At 45.2% G+C, this 5,941-nt stretch overlaps 1 protein-coding gene across 2 annotated transcripts in view; it reads right to left on the bottom strand.

Annotated features, from left to right (window-relative positions):
* The window catches only part of LATS2 (large tumor suppressor kinase 2), a 64,155-nt gene extending 58,339 nt beyond the window's left edge, over positions 1–5,816 (bottom strand). For both annotated transcript variants that reach the window (XM_004680266.2, XM_012723372.1), the window contains exon 1: positions 5,636–5,816. The gene's annotated coding sequence lies outside the window, so the exon portion shown is untranslated. The remainder of the gene's footprint in view (positions 1–5,635) is intronic.
* Positions 5,817–5,941: the final 125 nt, after the last annotated feature.

Here is a 5,941-nt window from a genome sequence, read left to right as displayed (position 1 = left end):
TCTGCCACGCCATGTGGTCACCTCCGGGGCAGGCGGGAATCGAACTCATGAGGAAGCAGCTTTAGATTCTCAGTGCTGTGCTTTAACTCGCTGCGCCACCAGGGAGGGCCTAAACTTTTAGTTTTAAAGACAATTTTAAGGCCAAATTATGAAATTATAAAAATACTCAGGATCAAGGTTGCAACTGAAAATGGGCCACTGTGACATACTGATAAGCAATAGTGCATGGAAAATTTTCTTTCCTCAAAAATTGTATAAATATGAAACTAAGGTCACATGCATATTGGCTTTTAAAAATGGGGGCGTCCACCCCTAGGTATCTACCCAAAAGACACAAAAACACTGATTCAAAATATACCTGCACCCCCTTGTTTACCGCTGTCTTATTTACAATAGTAAAGACATGAAAACAGCCCAAATGCCCAAAGGTAGATGACTGGATTAAAAAGATGTACATAAGTACAATGGGATATTACTCAGCAACCAAAAAAAGGAAACAAATGTCTTTTGCAGCAGCATGGATGGAACTGGAGAATATCATGCTTAGTAAATAAGCCAGAAAGTAAAGGAAAAATACCGATGGTTTCACTCATAGCAGGAGTATAACCGACCAGGCAAGAAAATAATAATAATGAACAGATATATACCAGAGACATTTTATGGGGGTGGAATGGGGAATGGGATCATAAACAGCGGGGGGAGGGAAATGCACTAGACTATGGTGATGGCACAGGGTGATTTGCTGATGGGAAACCCACAGGGATTACAACATGAGATAAAAAAATGCAAAAATGATGTAAAAAATAAACTATTATATATATACACACATATATATACATACATGTATACACATATACATACATACATACATACATACATACATACATACATACATATATAAAGCAAGGGCACCAAGCAATGTAAATAAAATTTTGCAAATTTCTTTGGCATCTTCAATCGAGTGAAATGTACTCTAAAAGAAACTATAAAATACTGAAAGTTTAAATAACTAATCAGTGCTTCCCTTGTGATGCAAGGGGTTAAGTATCAACACTATGAAGCTATTGCCAGCCACTGCAGCAAGAGTTCGAGGGAAACACAACTCAAAACAAAAACACCTTGTTTTCAAAACCTTAAGCTGAGACAAATACTAAACTATATACTTAGTATAATTTTTTTAAGTATCACTTAATTTGGCCCTACTGTATTCAATTCTAATTCTTAACCTAATAATAGAAAATGGTGTCAGAAGTTCAGTATTTTTTATTCCAATTCCTACTAATTCTTTATGAATCCACACTGACTGCCAATCATATCAAACACCAAGGAACCAATCATACCTGTGTCTCCACACTACTGACACAAGTTAACATTTAAAAACATTATTTCTTGTACCTAAAATTTTACCTACTATTTAATCACAACCTTTCAGGAAAATTAAAACTAAGTCAGGTTAGGCTAGACAAATACCCAATCAGATGCTGAATGTTAAAATTAGAAACCACCATGCTGATATACCCTCCAATACTGTCCAGCCCAGGAAATCATACTACAGGGGTAGTTACCCCTCATAACAAGGATTTGTACTGAAACCAGTGATTCCTTTGGGGAGCCAAGAAAACTCTCCAGTAAATAGTATCATCAGAAGGTCCCTACAGGTGTAGAACTGCTAAACACTATGCTAGACATTAATAGGTTTCACCCAAGTACAATGGGGTCCCACCTCTAAGTCTGCAATTCAGAGGAAAAGCAAATCACATTTTCTATTATTTTTGTATTGATACGTGGTATTCGTATGACACAGATGTATGAATAATAGCACAGAAAATGCTGAGGCGTGTAGTTGAGATATCTACATGGAATGATCAAGTTGTAGGCAAATTTTTTATCTGCTCTTTGCAGCATTTCTTATAAGGAGTCTCCTTATATTCTATTCCACAATCTACAGGGATTTTCAATCTTTGAAAAAAGCCATGCTTCCTGTTACCCAGCCCCCATCCAAGTTTCATATTTACCCCAATTTGGGAGTCTGAACACCCATGTCAACTGAGAGTTAATTTACGGACAGAAAGAATACCAGTCTATTTCAAGGAAGACTCCTAGAGAAAGGATCATTTAATCAAAATTGTAAAGACTAAAGGACTTTGATTTGATGGAGGAAGTGTGAAGCTATTCTTGGAATCTGGAACTTCCTGTGAAAAGGCTCAAACACAGAAGAGAAAGATGAATAGGCAGACAATGTGGGGGGGGGGGCAGGTGTTATCTGAGTACATTTGAACGGAAACACAAGAGTGAGACTTATGAGGTAGGATGGAGTTAATTAGTAATGGAACATGCTGGTCCTTAGCATTCCAGCTCAGATAACTGCCTGGAGGCTGAGAGGCCAATGCTCCAAACAGAGGCCTGCTCCATTCAAAAGCCAATTTACATTCTTAAGAAGATCCTTACCACCCTAATTTAGAAGTCATACAATCTGCTCAGTGCCACAAGCATAACAATTACTTAACAACAAATGCAACAAGCCACTATTAAAAATCTGAGATGTTTCATTTGTCTCCCAGAAAAATTCTTATTAAACATGGGTACATGAACAGAAAGTATTAACTAACTTTAAAAAACACTTGTAACAATTAGGTTGACATAGTCAAAATGGTGTAAGTGACAAAGTTTGCACATGGTGAATGGTAAACATAAAATGACAAATGTCCATTCTAACTTAGCAACATTACCGTTATCTTTATTTACAACATTACTTTGTTTTAATAATACTTTCAAAATGAAACTGTAAGTCAAATAACATAAACCTTAAAAGTGTTGGGAGAAACAAAAAAGTATTGGGAGAAGAGCTAGCTAACTCAGTGAAAAGAATTGGCCAAGTACCTCTACCTGCAAATTGCAGGTGCCACTAAGGGCATTCTATGTAATAATTGGTCACATTTCACAGAACCATAGGATGACAGCTACCCGGCAGACAGTGGGAATGGTAATCCCAAATGTGTGCAATTTGGAGGAATTACTAAAACATCAACTTTTTTTTTTTTTAAATAGAAGGAGATTCGAAGTTTATTTGTAGCTTGAAGTCAATCAATCATTTCAGGAATTATCTAATCCAACCCCTTCTTTCTGCTATCAGGATATTTTGGTACTCTGAGAAGATTTTGGACCAAAACAAAGTAAACACACCCAATTTATCTTCTGTATTTTCTCAAACCAATTTAAAAAAAATCAGTAAGGAATATTATTGAAAAGTTTTACATGGTAGCGATGAAATTAAATACAAAAGTAGCTTTTCAACAACTGTCTCTTCTGTTTTTTCCATACTTTGGAAGTGTAACACCCGGCCCCCTAAATCTCGCCAAATCCTCTCAGTGTGTTGAAGTTGAATTTATCAGCGTCAACACCTCCCCCAACCCTCACACACACAGAGGAATTTAGGAGCCTAGAGCAGGCTATTTACAACATAGTATTTAAAATAACAAGGCATCTTTTTGTAAAAACATTTCCCTCCCACTAAAAGGAAAATCCCTCCCACCGACCCTGTGATTTGCTAAGGAAAGAAATATGTAGTGCTCCAATTCACACTTACTCTCAAAACTATTTCAAACTAGACGGAGATAAGAATCCTTCCCAGTTCTAAAATCCCTTAATCTAGAAATTTACCTTGATAATCCTGTGTGGTGCCTTCTGCTCAAATACTTTTACAAATTGCTTGACATCTTAATGTTTATTAAATGTTCAACAATTTTAATTTCAAAGAAATGCTGGCATCTTCATTAAACAACTCTATATATATGTGGCTAATCAGACCAAATTTTACGAGAGGCTGAATAACACAGCGTCTTAAAAGAGAATTTCTTAAACATTCTGCGTTAACTTTGGAAGGTTTCTGTTACTACCTTACCACAACAGTTGCTAAAGAAAATACTTAAAAGATACAAAGCAATTTAGTCTCGATTGAATACTCAAAAAATAGCCACCTATCACACAGTGATTTAAACTAAGGTTTAACTAAAATGTGCGGCAAAATCTATTTAGTACAAATTTCCTAATAACATGCCATTCGTTATTTTCTCTATTAATAGAAGAGACCTTCTCTACCAAGTTAAAATTTAAACAGAACACCTATACGAAGATCACACACATTTTGGCACTCACAAGCTGTTTCAGTTTCTCAGTAAAACGTGGACAAACTTGCCTTTTAAATTAACTTAAATATTTTGTGGGAAAGGTATATGGCCCGTGAATTTTTACCAGTGAAGTGTATGGTCCCTTTTTTAACAGTTAAATCATTTTTAAAGGCCCAGATTACCTATTATTACATCAAGATACGTAAGTGTGATGTGTAGGATAGGTCTATTCCACGTGTGTGAAAATGCAAAAATTTCTGTTTAAATTTTGTCAACATAACAAAAGCTACAAGTAAAGTGGACTTGAACGGAGATGCTTGAAAACGAGCACTTTTCAGTCGAGGGCCTCAGAATTTGCTGCCAGCAGCCCAGGACCCCGCAAGCCCCAAGCCGTCGGATGTGCTCTAGCTCCTTTGGGGGATGCAACCTTCCCCTGCCCCCAGGGACTTGGAATTTACAAACCAAAGTTCGATTGCCGGCAGCACTCCAGCCCAAGCCGGAGGCCGGCCAGTGCCGGCCGCAAGCTGCTCTCCTGAAGTTTCGAAGTAAGGAGACGCGGCTGGCAAAAAGTTACTCGTAAACTACAATCCGCGTCCGCAAGCGTCCAGCTGGGGACTAACGGCGCGGAGGTTGCATCAGAAAAGCCCGGCTCCGAGGTGGGCCGAGCCCGCGCGCAGCGAATGTGCACGCAGTAGCCGCTGCTCCCACGAGCCGCCCAAAGGCCCCCGAGCTCTGGCTGCAGCGGACGAAGACCGTCGGGCACTCAGGAAGGTCCGGGCGGTGCGGCCGGGACACCCAAACCGAGCCTGGCTCCCCCGCCCTCGGAGGGCCCAGGGGGGACGACAGCACGGTCTCCGGGGCGGGGGTGGCCGCGGCGTCGCGGGTTCCAGGGGGAGGGAGGGTGGGCCGCGCGGAAGGCGGGGAGGGACACGACTGCGCGGCCTCGAGGAGGGGCGGCGACCAGAACCGACAGCGCGCCCCGAGCGGGTGGGGGTGGGGACGGCGGCGCGACCTCCAGGGGTGACGGAGGCGGGGGACCGCAGCCAGCCCGACGCGGGGCCACGGGGCTGTCAGGCCGCCCGCCCGCCCGCCTGTCGAGGCGTCCGAACTCGGAGCTCAGCTTCCCGGGACGGCGGAGGCGGGAGGCCCGGCACTGACGGCCTCTAGAGAAGGCCAGGTCGCCGCGACGCCGCCGCCCGCGCACAACAAAGCGCAGCATCTCCGCGATCGCCCCGATTCCGCAGCCCCGCGGCAAGGGGCGAGGCGACTCCCGACGCCTAGCAGGAGCGCCGCGGGCGAGGGCGGCGCCGACCCGGGACCAGAGGAGACCATGGGGGCAGGGCGCGGGGTCCGGTCCCGACAAACTTCCTCCGCCGCTCCCCGCCCCTCTTCGGCCCCGGAGCCGCAGCCCGTGGGAGGACGCGGGAGCCCGGGGGCTCTCGGCCGGCGGAGACTCGCAACCTCGCTGCACTGTCCATGCTACATGCCCCCCGCCCCAGTCCCCTCACCTCTGGGGCGCGGTTTACACCCGCAGGGACGTCCTCGCCGGCGGTTCCGGGGCCTCGTGCGCCGGGGGGCCGGGCGCGGGCGGCTGAAGTGGCTGCGGGCCCCGCGGGGAACGGGGGGCCCCTGACGGCGGTGGTGCGGGCGGCGGCTGCTCCATGTTCCCGGGGCGCTCACGCCGCGGTTCCTACGCGCAGACCCAAGTGGGACATTCGCTACATTGTTGGCATTCCACGGGCGTCACGTGACCCGCCTCCCGCGTCACTCTCGGCCGCATACCAGCCCGGGCGGGGCGCCCGCGGCCCTGCCGC

This window comes from Condylura cristata, unplaced genomic scaffold, assembly GCF_000260355.1.
Source record: "Condylura cristata isolate star-nosed mole 26May11 unplaced genomic scaffold, ConCri1.0 scaffold00010, whole genome shotgun sequence".
NCBI classification, from domain to species: Eukaryota; Metazoa; Chordata; class Mammalia; order Eulipotyphla; family Talpidae; genus Condylura; species Condylura cristata.
Note: the sequence above shows the minus strand (reverse complement) of the source record. Positions and strands in the feature narration are given on the sequence as shown.